Raw genomic sequence first — 24,796 nt, forward strand, 5'->3', positions numbered from 1 at the left:
ACTCAGGAGGGCCATCATATATTGCAGGCCAGGCTACAGTCCTTGATTGACCGACCGTCAGGCGGCACCGGTAGCTCATCCTCCACTCCGATGATGGAGTGATTTTATGTTTTTAGTATCTATTTTGCTTTTTAGTAGCACTATTTGGATTTATTTTGGGCCGCTTTTGGCATGCTTTTTAGTTCCTCTTTTGAACTCTTAGCTGCAATTATTTTTGCTATCATGCATGACCACTTCATTTTTAGATTAAATAAATTGCAGTTGTTTATTTTTCTCTCTGTCTGGATTTATATGATGCTTGTTGTGCATAGATGTGTTTTGATAGGTTTTTAGAATCAAGTTTGGGGGCACTACTTTTGGAATTCGCATGGTGGTCTGTTTACACCGCCACTATTTTTCCTCTACTTGGTATTATTGCTCTTTGTACCCTCCTTTTTCAATTCCAATTCCATTCTTTGTCTTCTCACATTGAGGACAATGTGACATTCAAGTTTGGGGGTACATTATTGCATTTTTGGTATTACATTTTTGTTTGCATGAGCTAATTATTCATGTAAAGTAATACAATCAAATTTTTTTTGAGAGCAATGATTCTGTAATTTGGAACTTGTTGGAGATTGAAGCATATGTTTAATACTTTGTGTATAGAGGCAAATGATAATTTTGAAAATTAAAAAAAAATCTAAAATGATCATGTTGATTCAAATCAGTTTGTATAAATGCTTCAATTAGATTTTCGTCGGATTTTGAACTCTTCTATGCTTCACACTGCACAACTCTTCTATGCTTCACACTGCACAGATGCACACCGGAAACTCATTTGTGAGGCATGCAACCTAATTGACCTTGACCTTGACTCAGTTGATTTGAATTGATGACCCTAATGAATGGATATCTTCGGCATTGAATCTAAAAAAAATTAAAAAAAATGAATAAGGATAATTACTAGTTTGAGTTCGTAACCTTGTTAACTCAAGTTATTAAGCTCTTGGAGTTTCCTTACACCTAGCACCCTAAAGCCGTTCGGTTTGGGAGTTGCTAGCCTAACACTTGTTACATGGGTTAGTTAGAAAGTTTAAGGGACTTAGGCATTGCATGGTCATTCACAAAAATAAAAATAAATAAATATGGTTTGTTGGAGTTCGTAACCTTGCCAACTCGAGTTATTAAGCCCTTAGAGTGTCTTTACACTTAGCACCCTAAAGCCATCCGATTTGGGATTTGCTGGCCTAACACTTGCTACATAGATCGGTTAGAAAGCTTAATATGTATCAAAAAAAAAAAAAAAAAAGTGTGTATTTTGAATAAATCATGCCTTAGAGACCTCATTTAAAAGGAAAATTCAATGATTTGAAGACTTGTGTTTTGAAATTGGAAAAATAAGGTAAAAGCCACATATTGGGAATTTGGTTCACTTTCATTGAAGTTAGAGTTGATTTCTATTAAAAAGATGACAATTGATGTATTTATATAGACTATGATGTTGATGTATGAGAATTGAAATATATTTAGCCACTTTGTATATCAAGGCTTCATATACACAAGGTAGTCTGCGAAATGAGTCTGTCTCCAATGTTTTGTTTGTTCCAAGTTGTAAGTGAGCTATGTGTGTATTTTCTTGCACCATAGCTAATGAATGTTGATAGCATTGCAAATGTTGTCATTTTTGTTAAGAGCTTCATTTTTGGTTTTGCTATCGGACTAGCAAAATGTAAGTTCGGGGGTGTGATAAGTGCTGAATATTGCATATTCAAGCACCCTTATTTGCATTAGTTAAGTCCATTCATTGATCATATTATACATTTTAGCTTCATTTGCGTGTTTTTGTTCACTTTCAGGTTGGTACCCCAAAAATAGTTAAAAGCGCTGCTGTGTTGAGTTTTTGAAGAATCAAAGCATGCCGTTGCCAGGGACCTTCATTTTGGCCAAGCCAGTGACCCATTGATCTTATGCTTTCCCTACAAAAAAAACACTAAGGAGGATGCTTGCCAAAGTGAACCGAGCCAAAAGCAGCTCAAGGAGCAAGTGAAGTGCCCAAAAGCATGGCGGGCGCCTGCCATGCACCTGCGAGCGCCCGCCAAATGGGGCAGAATGCTCGTGATTTTACGGACACCCGCCGCCAGCCACGCCCTCACCTTCATGACACAGTGCGGGCGCCTGCCCTGCACTGCGGGCGCCCGCCAATCTGCAAACATCAAAGCATGGGCCTCTTTTTCTCACCTAATGTTATCCCCTTAATTGGGGGGATTGCTCTGCACTTGTCTAGGAGTTTTGGGCCATGAAAATAGAGTTGTTGGATGGCTATGGTTGATTATTAAGGGCTTGATTCAGTGTAATAGATATATCTCACATTATAGGATGTTTCTAGAGAGAGAAATATTGTTCTAGAGGGGTTTTGGGTTGGAGTTTGTCTTAGGTACGAAAATGGAGGGTGAGTTCACTTCAATCTCCTCCTCCTTTGCATCCATGGGTAACTAACTCCCTCTCTAGGGAGGTGATGAAGCTCCTCCTAGTAAGCATGCCTTAGTTTTGGTTTATTTTGGGGAATGATGTATATATATGTGGTTGTTTCATAATCTAAAGCTTGCACTTGATGTAATGAACCTAAATTGATTTAAATGATCATGTTGAATCTATTATCTTGTCTTAGATTGTATGTTCTCATGGTTGTATGGCTTGCATTTTCATGGTGACAAGGAAAATGAGATTGTGGAATGGTTTTAATGGCATGTTTTATGAGAAACTTGTTAGTACATAACTTAGGGCCTCCCTTTGATGGATTAATCTTGATTCTTGACTTCATGTGCTTTTATCATTTGATTAAGGGTTTGATAATCTCTAGCTTAGTGAGCATGTCTAAGACTATACCCTAGTTTAGGTAGTTCAAGCATGTGAAACTTTGATAGGTTATTCTTGCCTTTTAATTTCATGCAATTCTTGAAGATAGTGTAGTAATCTTGTGTCGCTACATATCATGGCCACTTATATATGGTGTTTTCCCAAGTAATCATAATCTAGCATGTTTATAGGGTTGGTAGTGGATTCACTCCCCTAGTCCTCTCTACCTAAGTTTCTTTCCTCTTAATTCCTTTAATTTATTGTTTATGCACATTTTAATTCCAAGTCACCTAGTGACAAACCAAACAAAAACTCTACACCCCTTTCATCAAGCTAAGTGATTTCAAAGACCTTGGTTACCATAAACTAGCAATCCCAATGGTTCGACTTACCCGTCCAATAGCCCTATTTTACCATGATTTGTGCTATTGCAAAGGGTTGATTATTATTGAGATCGTCAACCGACCATCAGGCTCGCAAAAACATTTCACACAGTTTTGACAGCAGCTTAACACTTCTTGTAGTGAGGTAGATGTGTTCAATAATCAGTGTAGCCCTAATTGGGATTCAAAAGAGGTTCTCATAGCTTAGTATCATCATATTAAACTTACTCAAATCATTAACACATAGTGCACAGAAGGTTAATAACACAGATCCGTTTAAAATCTAGCTTCAGCTGAATTTCTATAGAACTTTCTTACATACACTAAAAACTCTCGAACTAAAGGGCAGCTTGGTAATTTTCTCTAAGAGAGGGCATTCTCGAGATGCTCATAAGCTTGTTTTATCAAGATAGACTTGTACAGGTGATAATCAGTCAGCACATAACAAGTTGTACTTAGAATTTAAACTTTTCAGGTTATTTCAGCTGAAACCCTTGGTTACTCAAGTTTTACAACACAGAAAAACTCTTGGTTCATTTTTTGTGACCTCTCTATAATTATACAGCTTTAGATTGACTTCAAATTGTTGTTCACAAGATGAATATTCATGTTCAAGTAATTAAAACAATCAAGGAACTCACTGACAGTATTTTGCAGAAACTTAAACCAAATTAGTGTAGGTTTGAAGTATGAAAACTTACAGCAGCTTAATTATGAACCCATAGACACCTTTAGCAGATGAAGAATGATGAAATACACTTGCTACATATAGGAAAAGCTCCAGAAATGATACCAAGAATTTTTGGTCCTTCAGAACTCAGCCCTCATTTAGATTTTCAGTAACTTCAAGCAAGCTTGACCTTTCAATTCAAATTCTCGTAACAAAACAACATTTTCATAAGGCCTTCTTTGTCTCTAACTGGAGGAGGTTGAGGAGAGAAAACTGAGAGGCTTATTTGGCCTAAAGGATGATCATTGAAGTCTGTATGAGAAATCTTCCTCCAACACTGAGCACAGATGTTTGGTGAACTTCTTTTGTGAATGGCACCTGTATGAACACCCTGGAGTGACTTGTCCCTTAAAGGTAATGGTTTTGAGGACTTGTTTAATGAAGTAGCTTGTGTGAGAGTAAACCATTGAGTGCTTCTTTCAGCCTTGAACTTTTTATTGATAAAAGTATCATTGCACTTCAAGTGTACTGGTCTCATGTAACTCAAGAACTTTTTGAGTTTGATGTGAGAATTGCTTGTTGTAACACTTCTGGTAGACCTTAAGCTTGAACAACCATAACTGATCCTGTTACTCTTAAAGAAACCTTTGTGGCCAAAACAAGTTATCTCAGTGGAGTTAACCTTTACATTCATAAGAATGTTTCTTTTGCAAATTCTGACTTTTGGTTCTTGTGAGAGGGGATTATTTTCACCAGGCTTTGACTGAGATTCACTGTCCAGCTTAGAGCTCCACATAGATCTTCTAGACTTGAGATTCAGTGTGTAACTGACAACAAGAGATAATGAGAATGCAGTGGAAAAAAGTGTTTTAACACACTTGGAGAAGCTATTCTTAGAACACTCTTCTTGATCTTCATGAATTGTCTCAAGAGAGTCCCAAATTTCTTTAGCTGATTTGTAGTTTTTATTCTTGATTCTCTCTTTCTGTTGTAGGCAATTAGTTAGAATCTTTCTTGCCTTATCATCACTTGTCATAGATGTATCTTCATAAGAATAAACACTATCACTTTAAAGAACTCTTGGACCTTTTGTAGTGGCAGCCCACATAACATAGGATTGTGACATTAGATAAGCATTTTGATCTTCCAAACCTCAAAGCATGAATTATTGAACCTTAGAGCCTCATTTACACATTGACCTTCCATTTTGATTAAAGATTTTTTTCTGTAGGCTTGTAAAGGCCTTGGTTGTGTAGACGAAGGCTCTGATACCAATTGTTGGACCAAGAGGGGGGTAAATTAGTCTGTTTTTAGACTTGTCAAACAATCAATGTAAAACAATCAAACTCAGATTAGGAACAAAACACAAGATATATAAGGAAACCCTTTCAACAGAGAAAAACCTTGGTTCTTGGCCTCAGCCAATAAAAGCCTCCACTAGTAGTATGAATTTCGTTACACACTCAGCTATCTCACTACCTTGTACAAAAATAGATATTAGCTTTCACAACCAATCTATACACACTAGCTCACCACAGTGCACACATGCACTCCCCCTATCCTAAGCAACCTTGCTTGGACTCCAAAGCTCTCAATAACTTAATTTACAATGGGGCGAGGTATCAAAGCCTCACTACTATTTACAATAAGATTCAATACACCAATCACAATAAACTTAAGCTGCAACAAAAAATAGGAATGAGATACACAGCCTTAAGTTGAATACAATTTGAAACCCTAGCTTACACTTCTCTGCACAAAGAGGGATAGTTCAGTCAAATCATAATGTAGCTTCACTGGTAGCTCAAACTAGGTTTCTTAGTCAGCTACACAAATGCTCAGAATGATTGTATAACTCAAAACCCCAATTTACTGCCTCTAATGCTTTTTCTGCTTAAGCAAAGAGAAGAAGGGTAAATCTGGAAATCTGAGACCCAAAGATTCAAGATCACAAATGCAGCTTCACATGTAACTCAAGTAATATTTCCTCTGTCTTATCTTCATAGAAAAAGCTTGATAAACAAAAATCTTCAATACATAGCAATCAACAATAATTGTAAGTTCAAGAAGCTTTACAAAACCCTATGAGGTTAAATAGATAAATTCACAATGGAGCTTAGTCCCAGATCCTTTCTCTATTTCCACAGCCTTTAACTCACAAAACAAACTTGCTCAAATGATTGAAATAGTGAACACAGCAAGTGATGTAAATCACAGCACTCAAATGGCTTAAACTCAACTAACCCTAGCTATTAGGGTTTTATGTGTGTATATCACTAGTTTCAGTGCTATACCATAAGGATTTGTCACAGCTTTGTCTTCTTAGAATACACTTGCTGGAGCATAGAACATTCTTAAAATAGTAAGGTAGAACAATTAACATCTTACAAACAGAACTGAAAAATTCACAATAGGCTTAAAACAGCAGCATTGAATTAACAATGATATGAAGAGGTAAAACTGGTATTTTGCCTTGACACCTCTGAAAGCTTATGTCCACAGCTCTGATTTCACACCTCACATTTGCTCAGATTAGCCACCATATAAACACAACAAGCAATATTCAAGAAATAAATTTCAAACTGCCTTCAACTACAGTTTCTGCAAAATAGCTTTACTGAAGGGTACTTTTGGAATTTTGTATTATCTCAGGCCTGAATTGAGTCCTCACAAACTAGTACCATCATTACACATATGCTCTGATATAGAACACAGTGACTGGGGCATAACACTTTAATTTCAATTCTGTGATCTCAGTGTATTTAGTTAATGAGGTTTAAGATGTCAAAACAAGAACTAGTCATTTTTTAGGAAATATACCAACTTCAGCAGCTTATAATCATCAACACAATCATGTTCCAAAGGTATACAATCAACTCACACCATGATTTGTATATATATAACTCAGCTCAGGTACTTAAACTAGAAATCAGCAACAATAAAGAGTAATGAGACCTCAAATTTAGCTACAACAATAATATGCTTAAGAACTGGTTTTTTACAGCTATAAACAGATAGAATATACTTGCCTCAACCTATAGAAACCTTTGAACTGGCCTTCATAGATGTTGAGCCTCTGAATCAACTTTTTACACCAAAAAATCAGCAACACAAACCCTCCTTTCTGTTTAACACATCTGTAACTTCTTCATGTGGATTTCAGTAAATAAAATAGGCTTGGATCAACCTGAAATCACCCATTAAACACTTACTATATTTAGCTCTTGAGCCCCTTTTGCAATGTAGCCTATTTCAGCTCAATATTTCTCTCTTGGCTCTCTTTCTGTAAGATGTTATAAGGATGCTTTATACCACCCTTTTTCCACACTAAAAAACCCTAATGTTGTGGATAAGAATGCCTAGATCCACCGATAACAATAACGAGAGTATTATCCTGACATTTTCAGTTATATAGAGGGATCTCAATACCCATTGGCACATAACACATTCTTGTCTTCTAGTGCACTCATATTCCACAACAAAAATGTATATACTGTATATTCTAGCTCAGGATAATGGAAGGCTGTCATTGTACTTTCTCTCTCAAGGACCACTATGCATATATCACTAACCTGTGAGTCCCTCACCATAGTAGATTTGTACAGAGAATACCATAACTGCCCCTTAATTATCACATGTTGTTTACACCAAAATGCGTTGTCTAGTGATACTATATGGATCAATCAATTACTATAATACACCTTTAATAAATGGTAAGTTGAATTGACCACCACAATATCGTATATATAGAGACCAAAATACCATTGTGACATTAACCTTTTGCATTAATTGACATTAAAAGAGCAAACCTCAATTAGGATCAACAAGAATGAAAGCTTTTAATGCATTACAAGCTTAATTAGGATATAACCAATTCAATAGTCAACAAAAGCATGTACCCCATAAATGAATGCTAGTGTGCGCTTGTGCTAGTGTAGAATCCTAGAGTGAATATCAAAACAATCACAAAATTAAGATGATATGGACCACAAATGCAAGCATGATATCAATCTTTTGAAAAATTTACTCCTAAATGACATCCATAAGGCATACAAGGAGTATTGAACTCTCAAGTCAAGCAATTTTTAAATTTTAAGATATATAGTCCTCAAAAGATCAAAATCATAGCTAGTCATGGACCAATCATAGGAAATCCCTCAAATACACAAGTCATGCTCAAAATTTTGAATTGAATGCAAAGAACACACATTACCCCCAAACTTAAATGGCACAGTGTCTTCAATGTGCACAGAGAACAAAAGAAAGAGGAAAAAGTATACCAGTGTAGCTACAGCAAAGAATAGCCGGGACACAAGTATCCGAAATGGGTGGTGTAACAAAGGGGATAATAATGGTGCACAGTAGGCATGCAAGTGTAAGTGGGATGGTAAATAAAATAACGAGAGAGAGGAATAAGGGTGGTCCTGAAAAAAATGGGCTGCACTCTCTCACTGAAGTCACTAGGATGCACCTGATAATGGAGTTAATCAACAATAGATATATCAATATAAGAAACTGACATCCAAAATATCATGCATAAAAATAAAATAAAAATAGTGCAATGTACATCACAGTAGCCGGGCCAACAGACTAGCCGCAAAAAAAGAATAATAGTATCAAAGTATCAGTCACAAATATATATATATGATAAAGAGAGAGAGAGATATCAAGCAGATGAAGTCGGTCTAGCAGGGCATGAACCCTGGATATCTCTGGAAATACTCTGCAGCGCAGTTAGCACATCTGAGTGGAGATTAGTCATATCGATGCTAAAAGAGGCCACATCCGCTCTGAGGGAGACGACCGCATCCTCCAGTGTCTGGATACGCTCCCCTAAGCTAGGTATTTGAGCTGGAGCGTCAGGAATGGCTGGATCAGGAGACTGATGCTCATCCTAGCTCTGTACATGATGGCTCTGCTTTGGAGAATGATGTAGTGACTCCTCTGGAGGCTCCTGCTCTAAGTCAATATGCATAAAAGAGCCCTTTGCCGCCGGTGCGTCTGTTGCATCTGTTGCTGCTGCTGCTGCTGCCTCCTCCTCCTCCTCCTCTACTTCCTTTACTTTATGGGCTGCCTTGATCTCTAGACTCTTAATAAGAGCATTATAGCTCTTATTCCAGTCTTTCTTGCCATAATGGGAAGCCCCAGTCTCAGTGTACTCCTCCGGGTGAAATGGATATTGCTGGTCCCGGAGGATCTGAGTAATCAAGTGTGCAAAGGGGAGGAACTTGGCCCGCTTCGGCCTGCTCTTGCTGATGTAATCTGTATACAACTTCATCATAACACTCCAATGGAGTGCAAGAACTGAAAACCAATGCCCGGTATAAAAGGCATATAGAGCTGCCAAAAAATTTTCCTGCCTTTGAATCTTATGCTCCGCTATAAAAACATTTCGGTATAAAACCGAATCAAAGAACAATAGGAAGTTAGGCAAGTAGGTTCGGGTGGCGTAAGTGTTGATGGCAGTAGCAGTGCCATGAAGAGCTGTGGCCATGTTTGCAAGTGAGGGCCTCTGAAGGATTGGGTAATCTATGCCTGGAGGGTAGGTATGTGGGCACTGAGAAGTTGTAGATAGAGTCTCAACTGTAATGTGGATGAGATGCCGTCTATGGTAGTCTGCAACTTAGCCTGGTTACTCAAAGCCTGCCAAAGGTTCTGGTAGAACAACCGGATGAGCCTCGAGTAAACTGGATTGGCCACTTGGGCCAGAATGGGAGAGATGTTGTGGTGATAGATCTCGTCATAAGCCCACTTGGTTGTGACCGACCGGGCAAAGAATGTCTCATCAAAAACTGACTCGTGCGCCACTAAAAGGTGCGAATATCGCCGCTCAACTCTATCACGGACTATGCGGGGCTGTGCCGGTAGTGGTGCTAGAATAGATGAAAGAGGTGGCGTGTGCTCGGCCTCTTGAGGTGATGATGAAGAAGAGGCAGATGAAAAAAAGGAGGAGCGCTCGGACTGAGTAAGAGCTGGCTCCTCTACTCTCTGCCACACCCGCTGGTCATATGTCCGGTTGGCTGTAGTCTTGAACCGAGTCATGGCCAGTAAAAAGAAAGAAACACTTACAAATGTAGTCAGTAGCAGGAAATGATATACAGAATTGAAAACACAATAGATAGAAACATGCTTGTTAGATGAAGCTAGATAACTTAGAATATAAGCACATAAACCTATCTATGCAAATGGTAATGTAGCCAAGTATAAATAGTGAATAATCAAATATGTGAAGCATGCTAGACATGATAAGTTTGAAATATAACCAATGTGGAAAACACAGGTATTGGGCATAAATATAATAGCATGGACACAAATGAGGGTATAGGAGCATCAATATGCAGAAACAATGAAGTTCGAACGATCAGAGAAAAGTGTGATTGATCCAAGTTGGATCGATCATGATATGTATTGGATCGATCGTGCTATGATTGATCAGGGCACTGGTGTGATCAATCGAACCTACTGAGAAATGAAAAGTCACCCGTTCGTGATGTGGAAGACACGGGGTGAGTCCAAATGGTCACTTCAAGGCTCGTGACCCGCTATACACCTCAATAATGCAAATTTGGTCACTTGAAATGGCACGTGACCCCCAATCTAAATTCGGAAACAAAATATATATATACACATATATACATATATATACACATGCTTGCAAGTTTAAATATGGCAACGAAATCAATCATTGGAAGCTTAAATCTAAGCATGGCAAGTGAAATCATTAAAACAAAACAAAAATGAAAAATGAAAACCTTACCCAAAGTCAAGGGAGAAGTGGAGATGACTGAGAGAGAGAAGTGAAGATCGAGGTCGGAGATAAAGCTTTGGGGATGCCTGAGATGCGGAAGATGAAGGAGAGACGCCGAGAGAGAGAGAGAGAGACCCTTGGATTGATGTAAAAATCGATCCAAATGACCCTTGGGTCATTTTTTAAAAACTTTTCCCGACTTGTGTGATCGATCACATGGGTCAATGGATCGATCGAACAAAGATCGATCATGAAGGTGCTCAGATCGATCAAACCCACAAAACGACAAAATATTTTTTAATATTTTTTAATTTTGAAAATTTAAAATCTTTTTCTTTTTTTTTTTTTTTTTTTTTTAGATTTGAATTTTGAAATTTGAAATTTAAAGTCAAAGTCAAAGCTAAGAACCCAGATAGATCAAAAAATGATCGATTGAAACTCAATCGATCGAGAATGTGTAAACCAGCAGACAACCTCGAACTATACACAAATAGTTGATTTTTTTAGAGATCCAAAAATTTTCTAAGTATGGAATTGAGCTCGATCCAAGGGAAAACTAGATCGATCGAGGGATACTTGGATCGATCAGGGAGAAAGTTCGCACGATACACAGAGAGATAATTTCTGCAGAGAATTTTCATACGATGGGACTGAGAGATGAGAATATGCAGAGATGATGTTCAATCGATCGAATATCTCATGAGATCAATCGAACATGCACTAAATGCCTAATTTGAAGATGAAAGAGCATACATTTCCCAACAAAATCCCAAACAACATGTATGATCCCAGATTATATCTAGACGACGCAAGAAAAGAAATAAAATAGAAATGAGGAAGGAATAGGGTTGGAAACCCTATGAATCACTAGTGTTTAACGTCTCTAGTAAGACGTTGGGCACTTTTATCTCGGATCTGAAATCTTATTATGCATCCCCTCCTTAGCAGGGTGAATGAAATTTTAAATCGTACCCAACAAATTGTTCCCTAGGGAACTTGTTGGATTTAATTCAAAAGGAATTGAAGGTCCTTGATCAAAGCAATTCTTGGGTTTCCATGCCCTTGCAACACTTGATTTGAAAACATTTCATTTTGAAACTTTTTTAGAAAACAAACCATTGGAAGTTTCAACATCACACAAAGACTTACTTCTTTTAAATTCACTTTCAAGACATTTTTCAACAACACATACTTCTTCATGCTTGTCCATGGAATTGGAGGTTAGATTGAAAATGTTCAACTTCACCTTCAAATGCCTAAATGAAATTTTTATTATCCTCGTCCTACAATTTATGTTAGCATTAGCGATTGCCAAGAAGGGACGGCCAAGGATAACGGGAATTTGGCTTTTGGGATTTGCGACCGGTTCCGTGTCGATGACTACAAAATCGATCAGGAAGAACAACTTATTAATTTTGATCAACATATCCTCAATAATACCCCGGAGCTTTTTGATGGATCGGTCAGCTAGTTGCAACACTATCAACGTCGGTTTCAAGTCTCCTAGACCCAATTAAACATACACTGAATATGGAAGAAAGTTCACACTTGCTCCTAAATCAAGAAGAGCCCGTTTAATGACATGGTCACCAATAATGCAAGAAGTAGTAGGTGAATCGGGATCTTTGAATTTTAGGAGAGTGTGATGTTGTACAATGGAGCTTACTTGCACGGTCAAAACAACTTTTTTTGGTGGTTGACTCCTGTTCTTCCTCTTAAGGGTGCAAAAATCTTTCAAAAATTTGGCATAAGCTGGAATTTGTCTGATTGCATCCAAGAGAGGAAGATTAATCTTCACTTGCATAAACATTTCAATTATCTCATTTACTTTGTCTTATTATTTTTCAAGAAAATTGGATCCTTTCAAGGCATCCGGAAATGGAGCCTTTGGTTCAAAAACTTTTTCAAAATCCTTTTTCAAAACATCTTCAACACAAGAATTCTTCAAATCATTTTTCAAGTCTTTCTCAACAAAAGGGTCTTTCACATGCAATGAGGGAAGAATAGGATGTGAGACGGGACGGGTGTCAACTTTTGGTTGCACCGGTTCACTTTCTTCATTTTGAACACCAACTCGATTATCCACAATTTTTCCACTTCTCAAGGTTGTCACCGCATTTACATGTTTAATTGTCTGACCTTCCGAAGAGGAATTGGTCTCCATAACAAATTGTTGCTTTGGTGGGGCATTTAGAGGCATTTTTTCTTTTTCCCTAGCATTCAATGTACTAGCTATTTGCCCGACTTGGATTTCTAGCTTTGCAATAGATTAGGAATGAGAATGAAGTTATTGGGTATTTACCTCCAAAGTACCCAAAGCGGTCAACACTTTTTTTTAAAAAGCGGGACTCCTAGAATTTCCTTGAGAGTATGAAGATTGATTTGGAAAATGAGAGTTTGAAAATTAATTACCATGTGATGCTTAAAATGATGATCTATAATCTTGGGAACCTTGGCTTTGCATTGAGGGCGGAACATACTTCCTTTGAAAACCATTTTGGGAAGGGTTTGACCTTTCCCCTTGGCTTTTCCAAGAGAAGTTTGGATGGTTCTTCCACCCGACATTATAATGTGTGCCATAGGGATTATTCACTACAACAAATTTAGTCTTTAGCAACCAAAGAGTTTGTCACTAAAAGTGCATATTTTTTCGTGAAAAGATTATCACGACAAAAATAATTTTGTCACTAGGTCGTCGCTAGAAGCCGGTCACAATATGTTTTTCGTGACAAATTTTGATTTGTTGCTAGAGGTAAGATATATTGCGACAAATTATTTTTCATCACAAAATGAGTAAAAATTATGACAACACATTTGTCGTAAAATATTCAAAATTTGTCGTCTTATACCATCCAAAACTTATGAAATTTGTCGCTATTCTTCACTATTTTGTGATGAAAATTTTTTTTGTTACTATATTTATACTCTTTTGTGACAAAAATTGTCACTATAAGATATTTTATTGCGACAAAATCTTTCGTCACAATATATATCCCATGTTGCGATAAAAATATTGTCACTATAAGCTGTTTTATTGTGACAAAAATTTTTGTCGTAATATATGTACCATGTTGTGACAAAATTATTGTCGCTATAAACTATTTTTATTGTGACAAAATATTTCGTTGCAATATATGTGCCATGTTGAGACAAAATTATTATCACTTTAAGCTATTTTTGTTGTGACAAAATATTGTCGCAACAAAATTATTGTCGCTATAAGATATTTTTTATCGTGACAAAATATTTGTTGCAACATAAATACCATGTTGCAACAAATATTTTGTCACAATATGAGTTGTTTTATTGTGACAAAATATTTCTTATTGTGACAAATATGTTGCCAATGTAAACAATTTTATTGTTACAAAATAACATGTCCTGCGACTAATACAATAATATAATTTTGTTTTCACTTATTTGAAATTTGGAAGCTATAGTGTAAATTAAAATAATGATAAACTAAACAATCTAAACTAAAAGACAAGCATCTCACTCAAAATTAATATATTTGGCAATCAAACATAGAAGATAAAAACCTTCTATTCAGAATTTAGATATTAAAATGTGCAAATCATCCAAAATCTAAAATATAATTCCAGCATAAATCAAAATGCTAATATTCGAATCCAATATTACACAATGCTAATCACATACATATATCAAAATGCCAAAAGAATTCTGAATCCATATAGGGAGCCAGATTGCAATCAATGTGAAACCTGCAAAAAATAAATAAGAATAAGAATAAGAATAAGAAGAATTGAGATTAGAATTTGAACACTGAAATAAATTTTTTTAAAGAGTATTTTAGAAAACTTGATATCCTGGTGAGAACAAGATTTTCCTTCGGAATTAAGTGACTTGGCTTTTCTTATTATATCAAGCAATTTATAGACAAATGAAGAGTTGAACACATCCTTTTTATCCTATGTATATTTACTGTAGTAATCCTCTCCATAAGAATGTTTCATTTTCTTCCTAATGATCTTAGATGGATACAAATGGGTGGTCCTGAGCCTCTCAAGAATGAAAATGATACAAAAGAATGTATGTCTGTAAAAAAAAAAACAGCGTGACTTCTTATTCCTAAGTAAAATATTAAACAATATATAAGTACTCCACTAATCAGACTTAAGAAAAAAAAAAAAAAGAAGGATTATTCTATTATCAGTTAACAACAATATTTATAAACTAGTAAGTATCAAACTGATTCTTCAACAAACAAGTGCAAATATACATGTTCACACCCTAATCCAAGCACATGACAATAATGATCAAAGTAGCAATCATAACCATTCAGTAGAACCATATACAATATCAATTCTGACCTGGATACCTATAATTTTGATTTTGAAAGTTAAAAAAAAGTCACTAAAATTTCATGTGATGAAAATAAAAAGATCTTCTATTAGGCTATACATTACACTAACACTGAAGGAAAATTGATTATTAACAACCTAATATTTACATGGTACATACTTTTATATGTTGTTAAATACTTACTTTTTACAACAAATTATTTTTTTTCTTAATCTACAACATTTTCAAAACATTGTTAATATATTTTAAATTCTTTCTTAAATTTTTGATTTTTAAATATTGTTAAATGGTTACATTTTGTTATAAAAATAAAAGACATTGAGCATTTTTCAGCATTTAACAAAAGGATATGGTAAAAAAAATAGGAAAAAATAATGTTTTATACACTTTATTAATTATTCATTAATATTCACTAAATTTGAGCGCCCAAAATTTCAACTCTCTATTTTTTGGTCTCCAATTTCACGCACACGAACTTACTATCCTCTCTCTGTATTCGCTGTTAGGCATCGATTTTCCCTTTAAACCCAAATCGTTGCAAACTCATAGAACCATCCTCTCTATTAACCCATCTATTTTCCCTTTGCATCCATGGCCTGAACGATCCTCTATCATCTCTCTGTTAACCCTTTGGAATGATATTCGACGGTCACTGGAGTTGCAGTGAAATGGAATCAGCAAATTGAACCTCAAATAAGATCCAGATCATTTGGGCTGTAAAGGTCAGTTCAATCACTCATTTGACTTCCTTTCTTCCTTAGTTCTTGTAAATTACTGGTTGTCAATTACTGGTGTACATGTGGGCTGCTTCTCTATCCTTTAAAATCATGTTAATGGAAGATTTGAATTATAAAATTTTGTTTGTTCTTCTTGTGGCATAAGAGGGTATTATTTCTGTTGTTTTCTTTGAAATCACAAAAACTTATAGGGTAATTCCTAAGTTCAATATGTTTCTCCACTATAGCTGAACTTAAAATCATTGTAGTTCTCTACCAATATCTCATCCTACCCATTCGCGAACGAATCGATGGAAGACTACCCTTATCTGTAACTGTATTAATTTGGGAATCGGTGTTCCTTTTAACCACTAGTCAATTAGTTTGGAGTTCGTCGCTAGTATCTTCAATAACGATGAAACATTGCCCTAGCGGTGAGAATGGTGGTGGCGGCTTCAAATTGAATGATAATAAGAGTTTTAGATTATATATATACATACACGCATATCTTTGTGCATATGTATAGGTAGGTTGATTCCCTTTTCTTTTGTTTAATAATTTATTTTTTATTATTCTTGCTTTATCTTCAATTTATTGTATGGATTAAATTCTCAGAGTTGAGGGGTCCTTACTCCCATTATTTGTGTAGTTTTGTATATGTCTTTGTTTGGATTTTGATGTTTCAAAATGTGTCTCTATAAATTCACCTTTTACCATGAGATTTGGCATTTAGATGGATACCATTTGACATTCAACATACCACTACCATACCATATCTTTATGAACCCCTAATTACATTACTTGACATACATAGAGCTACTTCTGCACTTCACTTCAATGGAGTTGTCAAGAGCTGAACTTGCCGATCACTATTCCTATTACCGCTATTTTACTTTATGTAATGTAGAGGCCGAGACAATGTACTTCAGTTTTGAAACACATCCTTTACAATAGCAACATGAACACAAGGCAGTTTTCTTGTTTTGAGTGGAAAAAGCCTATTATTCGATATGAATATTATCTATTAATTCCAACTAACAGTTCGGTGGTAGGACTTCTACAGAAATTTATAATTGACCATTTGAAAGGGATGATGCAAAAATGATAATTGTTCATTGCAAACAACTAAACTAACTCCTCAAAGAATGAAAGTGATCTTGCTTTCTCTGCACATTTTAAGCTTTCAGTCAAAAATCAATAATTCCAACAAGAAGAAAACCAGCAAAATTTCAATCTAAAATATTCTGCACCGCGGACAAAAATCCCGAGAGCTGCATAGCTTTTTCTTCATAGCATGCAAAATGCACCCTACTAGCACTCATTTAAAAATGTAGGACCTGTTCTATATTAGATGGGTAACCCATTTGAGCCCCGGTAAAGCAGACTTCACTCTTTTTACATGGATAACTAGAGCCTAAGAGCTATTAACTCAAAATTCTAGCTTTTTCATAAAAAGATACAGCGGCTAATCCATTAATATTTGTAATATTTTATACTTTTTGTTTTAATGTTTAATTTTTTTTAGCTGTTTCAGAGGTAACTTTTTTTTATTGTTTTAGCAATATTAGTTTTAGTGAGAAACGAAGTCCTCTGGTCGCTGTAGCTTGATGTGATACGATTGAAATTAATGACAATAGTGCTAATGAGGAAGATCTTGTTGATGATCCTAACTGAGTCCTCCTTATTTATTATGAATATTATGGGTTGGAAATTATCAATTTCAAGATTCAATAATGGTTAAGATGTTCTGCACATTGTGTAGTTCTTTTTTGAAGAATTGATTCATTCCACCCATAGATTGTAGTTTGGGTGAGCTTGGTTTTGGTTTGTTTATAGAAGGCTGGTCATATCCCATCTGTTGTTGTAATATTCATGTGCATTTAGATCGGTCCAGTATGGTTTTGACCTTGCAAGTTGTAATATTCATGTGCATTTAGATCAGTCCAATCCGGTTTTGACCTTGCAAGTTGTTTGTTATGCAGTTCTGTTTTGGGTTTTACATCATATAATTGCAAACTTGACACACTATAGTTTTTTAACAAAATTATTTTTATATTTAGCATTTGATACTTATCAGTATTATCATGTGTTTAAAGTTTGCTTGCACATGCTATGTGTGCCCCAATTTCTTTTTATTTGCACTGTTATTTATCTAGTTTTGTGTTTTGGATTATATAAATTGAGTCATTGGATTTCTTTAATTAGATATGTTTGAGTGACACTTATGTTCTTATATTTGAGTGTTATATATGCTTATACCTTTTAAGTTTGCTTTCTGCTTGTAGTTATTCTGGTATACTAGGTATCTCGGTTATTTGCTGGAGTCGATACTGCATCTGGAGTTTGGTTTGACTATCTGAAGGTCGCAAATTATTGTTTATGTTTTTGCTTCTTATTTACTTCATTATTATTAATTTAGTTATTGAACATAGTAAACCAGTAAAGTGCATCAGTAGACATCAAAGTAGACATCAGTAGACATTAGTAGACATCAAAGTGGATTAGCATAGTAAACCAGCAAAGTGCATCAGTAGATACTTATAAAGTGAACCCTGTTGCATTGGCTTGATATCTTATAAAATATTGATACCTTGTTCATGCTTTGTATTGCAGTTTATCTTTCCTTATGGTATTGAAATCATAACTGAAGTTATTAGTCATTCTTTCTCTATTATTTACTCTATAGTTACAACTGAAGTTATTACTCATTGTTTCTCTATTACTTGTTTTATACTTACTGATGGTCTGGTTTCTACTATTATTTGTTTATACTTTCTGAGGGTTTAGTTTCTACAACTTGTTTCTTTCTTTGGTATTTTTCTAGGTACCATCTAATCATATAAGACTAAATATGAGACTGGATGGTTGGAGTTGGTATGAGATCAAATGTTGATATTTTTTTTTATAGATTTCTGGATTTAGAGAAATAATGGTTCTAGATTATTGAGTGGAAGAGTGTCTAATTTTTATATTACAGTGAGTGTTATAAAAAGAGATTGACAATTGCACATATATCAACTCACCTTACAAGTAAGTTCTCGAAAGCTTAAGCCTCCAGCAACAAAAAAGTTTCCACTCACTTCTAGTGTGCTGATCTGCCTTTGTGTAAAGTCTTCTAACAAGCTTCCTACATGTCTCTAGATGACAAATTATTAGAATTAATTATCCAAACAGAACATTAACACAAAAATAAAATAAAAAATAAAAAATGAAGGAAGTAGAAGAAAATTGGGGGAACATAAATAAGACTTTTTTTCATGACAAACAAACATAAAGATGGGGTAGAGTCATTCTCAAAGCCTCAAACTGAACAAGAAATATGACCCTTTTTTTGACAACCGTAAATAATCTACACTTCATATAGGAGTTGAAATTAAGGGGAGTTGAAATTAAGGCAAAAAAAGGGGTATTAAACACATGAAAAAGGACACACTTCTAAGAAAGAAGTGTCTATATCAAACACATGAAAAGAAAAAGAAAAAGTATTTAGTTTTTGAAACTTCAAGAGGACAATGGAGAAATTAAGACAAAATCATTAACAAAGAAGAAATGCACGCGCTTGAAACCCCTCCTCCAAAGTTCTTCACCTAACCACCCACTAGTCTATAATTCCCCTTATAAAAAATCACAACTGGAATAGATCAGCTAATTCTAACCCAACATAAAAATAAAAATAAAAAGAAAAAGAAAAAAAAAAGGAAAAAAATCCCATCCCTAGCCCCACAATCTTGTGTTCCAACATAAATAACTTCTAAGGACTCTAAAAACAAAACACATAATCAATCAATCAATGCACTCCAAACAATTAAGAATCCATAATTAAAAGTTAATATATAATTACTTGGAAAGACCCAAAAATAATAATAATAATTAAATATATAGAAGTACCACTATTACGTATAGATTTTATGCAATCATGATTAACTAGAATGGATCTCAAACTAGAATGAACACAAGTTCATTCACTCAATGAAAATAATCAGAATTCAGACCCATCCAACTCAGTATTAGAAAACAATTTTTTTCTTTTCTTTTCTTGGGGTTATATATTTAATTCTTACACGCACAAAATAGAAGAAGAAAAAACCACAAATAGAGTCATACAAATATAAAGACACACAAATCCTTCTAAGGTTTTACACACAAAATACAAGAAAAAAACACATAGGCATACAAATTAAAATACATCCGACAAATCCTTCAATTGATTGGAAAAATTACCTTCAAAGAACAGGCCGATTACCTTTAATTTAAACGCTGGCGTTATGTAAAGAAACTGAGACGTTTTGCACTCTCTCTAAATTAAAATTATCTCTGTAATTTGAGTGTCGGTCTACAGAATACAAAAAAGGAAAAATAAATAAAAAATTAGTCGAGTGAAAGAGCTAGAGTTAAAAATAAAAAATAAAGAAATAAAAAAAATAAAAAAATTCACCTAATTAGCCTCAATTCGCCCCCAAAAGTCCAGAAACAGTACACCCACAGAGAGCTCGACGGCGGCGAGAAATGACCTGTAGGAAAGAAGGATGGGATTAAGACGTAGTTGAGGAAAAGATAGTTGGACACGAGTAGAGCCCACCTTCTGGTTCAGTTCACAACCAACACAAATTTGTGTGAACATGTTAAAAAACAAAACAAATATAATAAGGAACAGATTATACAGAAATTGGATTCTCTTACCTTCCAAGACAAATCGAAATATGTTGTCAATATTCAGGAACGTGTGATAGATCGAGAGGCTTTTGCTGCTTTTTACAAATTAATTGAGAGAGAAAGAGAAGAAATAAATTGGGAATAATCGAAGAAGAGATGGAATAATAGAATAAAAATGGTATGGTTGCAGAGAGAAGGGTTGCTGAGAGAGTCGGCGCCTATGGATTACAGAGAGAAAAAGGCAATCTGGCCATGGGTTTAGAGAGACTTATTCATGTAGCATTCGGAGAGTACTGAGAAAAGTTGAAGAGGGTGGGTTTTGTAAAAAATCCAAACGGTGTGGTTTTTTTTTTTTAAATTTATATTTTATTTTTTTAGTTGATATTTAGAAAGGAATAGAGAAGTGTATGACTAACACATGTAATGTATAATGATGATTAGGCGCAAAAATTACAATTCCGCCAAATTTATTCCCTCCAAACTGTTGGCGCTTTTCTTTTGTTTACTTAAATAACGCCAGCTATGTTTTTGGGTGAATTGGGACAGCAATTCTCTTTTGTCCCAAAAACTCTACTGTAGGTGCAAAATTTCTTTCTATAAAAGAATTTAAAAGAAATAATACAACTCACTCAAGATAAAATAATAAGCAATAAGAATTATTCAGAGAAAATCGTATATTGCTCGATGATCTTTATTGGAGGTCTAGGCCCCTATTTATATACAAAAAGGTAGTGGAATTATGGTAGGACTTGCCTTGCATGTCCTCCAATCCATTCTATATACACCATTCTTTACAAATAGAGTTCTTTCCTTTTCATAATTCTTTCCATGCCAAACTTTCCTTGCATAAAACTTTCTTTCTATGTTGATTCCTTTGATTAGTAAGACTCATTTACTTCCATATAGTCTGGGCCAAATACATCTTGGGCCAGCTGAGATTGATTGATGGGCTGGAAGCGTAGTACCAGCGATCTTGGGCTAAATGGAGACTTAATTTGGGCTTGACCCGGATTGGGTTTCTGCAATCTATTAAAGGATCGAAAGTATAAATTTGTATTACGATGACGTGGACGACTCTCACTGGGAGGGGGTGGGGGTGGGGGATTTTTCCCTCCACACTTTGCCCCCAATTCCCTCTTTAATTGGACTACGACTCCTAATTAGAAGAAAATTAAAGTTGCACAGTTGCCAATTTTGCAAGAGGCGGTTCAAGGAGTGTCTTGTCCCAAGAGCTTCTTCAAGACTTGTTTTTGCTCTCACTGCATTCATTGAGTTCTTCATTTCATCGTGAAACCAGGTTAGTTTTTCGTCTACTTCTTTGATCTTGTATCATGAGCACCTCACCCACTCATGACCACATAGAAATTGTAGATTTCGAGTCCACACCTTTGTTTTCCCCTATTCTCATTAGGGTTTCTTCCTTTAGGGCTTCTGACCCCTTGCATCTGCGAGCAATTCAGTCAGTCGAATGGAGGATTCTTTACCTCAAGCTGATGTATCCACTTCTGGGTCAAATATTGTTTTCACCAAAGAGGAGAAAAGGATGATTTTGTCTATTTGGCTTCTCAAGTTCACCACTGAGTTTGTAATGGAGGAATTTGAAATCCCTGAAGGGGTAGAAATTGTTGAATACCCAAAGAAGGCTAACTTCAGTTCAGGCGAGGGCGTCGGGGATAATGAATTGCTTTTATCGGTTGGGCACCTTAATGCTCTTCGATTCCTTCTTCACCCTTTCTATCACTTGGTCTTCAATAAGTTAGGTTTTGCCCCTCTTCAGGTAAACCTTAATTTTATTCGAATAGTCTCGGCTCTTTTTGTTCACCGAAGGCTAAAGAGTCTTGATTTGACTCTTGTCGACCTATTAATTACCTATACCATTTCCAGGCATGGAATCAAGCCTGGCCGTTTTTATTTCACTTCCTCTCTTCAACAGAGGATATGTACGGACCTCTCTGTCTCCGAGAAGAGATGGAAAGAGAGGATGATAATTGTTAAAGGGAATTGGCTGTGTCTCAATCGAGTAAACTCCCAATCCTACGTAAATTTGGGAAGTTAGGTATAAAATGTTTTCCTTCCCCTTATGCCAAGTGCTCTGGTTGTTTCTTATGTCAAGTTTTACTTTTTCGTCACACTTATGAATTTCTTGATATTTTTTCAGCAACATTCCCCTCCTCTACAGCTAAAAATAGGCTCACCTTTCTCGAAGAATAGGTTTGGAGTGATCCCCCATCTATCAAGGATTTGCTCTCTTCGTCCAACCTCAAGGAAATTGCCTCCAGTGCTGCAGTGGCTGATCTCATGGATTTGGCACTTCCTTCTTTCGACAGCTTCCCTCTGATTGACGAGGAGAAGAAAAGAGCTAAAGCTCTTAAAAAGAAAGCAGCAGAGGATCAACCCCTTGCCGTTATCCGTTCCACTGCACATGAGAAGGAAGTTGACGATCCTCTTCTGAAGAAGACAAAATAGAACCCTCCTTCAACTAGTAAGGGCAAAAATGTCTCCAAGAGCAAAGGGAAGAGGGCTAATGAAGCTGACCTTGAGGAAAAAGTTAGGGCTTATGTCCTAGTAGAGGCTGGAGAACCTTGGAGACCCATCTTCTCAAGAACTGATAAGTCAGTTCTTCATTCTGAAGACTCGGTGGTTACTAACCCCTCTACCGCTTTGGTAGTAGCTCAGGGGATGTGGCTGCCTAAAGATGAAGAAATCATTGGAAATATGGGGTTGGACCAGCTGCGACTTTCTTTTATATTCACTTGACTTTCTTTCTGCATTATTTACACTTTTGTTGACTGTATAGAGTATGTACCATACTATGGCCCTGTGTGCTACTATTGAAGCTCAATCAATCTATATCCAAAAATTGGAGAATGAGCTGGAGATTGCTGGGAAGAAGCTCTCTCATGCACTATTGGATGTCAAGATGGCTTATGATGCCAGAGACGTATATAAAAGCCAACTTGCATCTGTTGAGGTTAAGGTTAAAAAGCTGGAGGCGAAAAGACTGTGGTGGAGGGATGCGGTTAATACTTGTACAACTACTGGAAAGCAGATGCATGAACACTACTCCTCTCTAGTACACTTGTCAAGTGCAAATGCCTTTTGGTTCGGCTTCAATCAGGGCTCAGGCGATAAACAAAAGGACCATGAGGCTTTTGATGTTGATATGGGGTGTCCTTCCCTTATAATGAGGGTCCGAAGGCTCAAGAAGCTGAAGTGTTGTTCACTGAGATGTCGAAGTCTCATCAAGGGGATCCTCCAGCACCAAGCTCTTCAGTACCTCTAGCTCCAAGCTTTTTAATACCTCCAACTTCAAGGCCGAACGTAGCAGATGCTTTTGACTCTGCTCATTTTGACCCAAAAAGGAAGTGAACCTATGTACTTGTTTTAGCCTGATGTATTTATTTTGCTTGTGCGAATAATGTTTGTAATAACTTTGATATTTAACTTTTTAGAAAATTAGCACATTTTCTAGTACTTCAGAATTGCACATTTGTGCTGAGCAACTTTCATGTCTTTGACAATAAGAAGGGAACTCTTATGATAGTTCAGCTATTAGTTAGAGATGGTTGTACCATTTAGCTATTTAACCATTAAGGGAACCCTTCTTGCCCTTGACCTTGTGTGAAACAAGTATATCAACACTTGTTTTTCCGTGTTTTATTCCGATGTGGGACAAATTACTTACTTGACTTAGCAATTGTCGTGATCAAATTCATTGATTTAAGAATAAAATGTCATAGAATATATCAACCTCTGTCTAGGTTTTGGCTTGCTCATCTGGTTTTTAGCCTAATTTATTTGTATTCAGACTCCTAGTGTCTGAAATGTGAATTCCTTGTCTTAGAGGAATAGTTGATTTATACCGGACACTTAGGGTCCGAAGCATATAATTCCTTGGCTATAAGCCTGAGAAGAATTGTATTGTACTGGACACCTATGGTTCGAAGTAGGTAATTCCTCGGCAATGAGCCAGAGATGAATTGTATTGTACTAGACCCTTAGTTCTTCGGTAATGAGCCTGAGAGTAATTGTTTATTTGTACTGGACACTTAGGGTTCGAAGCATGTAATTCCTCGGCTGTGAGCCTGAGAGGAATTGTATTATACCGGACACTTAGGGTCTGAAGCAAATAATTCCTCGGCAATAAGCCTAAGAGGAATTGTATTGTACTGGACACTTATGGTTCGAAACAGGTAATTCCTCAGCAATGAGCCAGAGAGGAATTGTATTGTACCGGACACTTAGGGTCTGAAGCAAGTAATTCCTCGGTAATGAGCCTAAGAGGAATTGTTGATTTGTATCGGACACTTAGGGTCCGAAGCATGTAATTCCTCAGCTATGAGCCTGAGAGGAATTGTTGATTTGTACCGGACACTTAGTGTCCGAAGCATGTAATTCCTTGACTATGAGCCTGAGAGGAATTGTTGATTTGTACCGGACACTTAGGGTCCGAAGCATGTAATTC

The 24,796-nt window shown here is 36.1% G+C and overlaps 1 long non-coding RNA gene across 1 annotated transcript; it reads left to right on the forward strand.

Annotated features, from left to right (window-relative positions):
* Positions 1-15,394: 15,394 nt before the first annotated feature.
* On the forward strand, positions 15,395-19,310 carry LOC132300644 (uncharacterized). Its single transcript, XR_009480519.1, has 2 exons — positions 15,395-15,684; positions 17,964-19,310. It is a non-coding gene; the product is annotated as an uncharacterized LOC132300644 (long non-coding RNA).
* Positions 19,311-24,796: the final 5,486 nt, after the last annotated feature.

Source organism: Cornus florida, unplaced genomic scaffold (genome assembly GCF_030987335.1).
Source record: "Cornus florida cultivar Cherokee Brave unplaced genomic scaffold, ASM3098733v1 CherokeeBrave_3.0.0_Hap2_Chr03, whole genome shotgun sequence".
NCBI lineage: Eukaryota > Viridiplantae > Streptophyta > Magnoliopsida > Cornales > Cornaceae > Cornus > Cornus florida.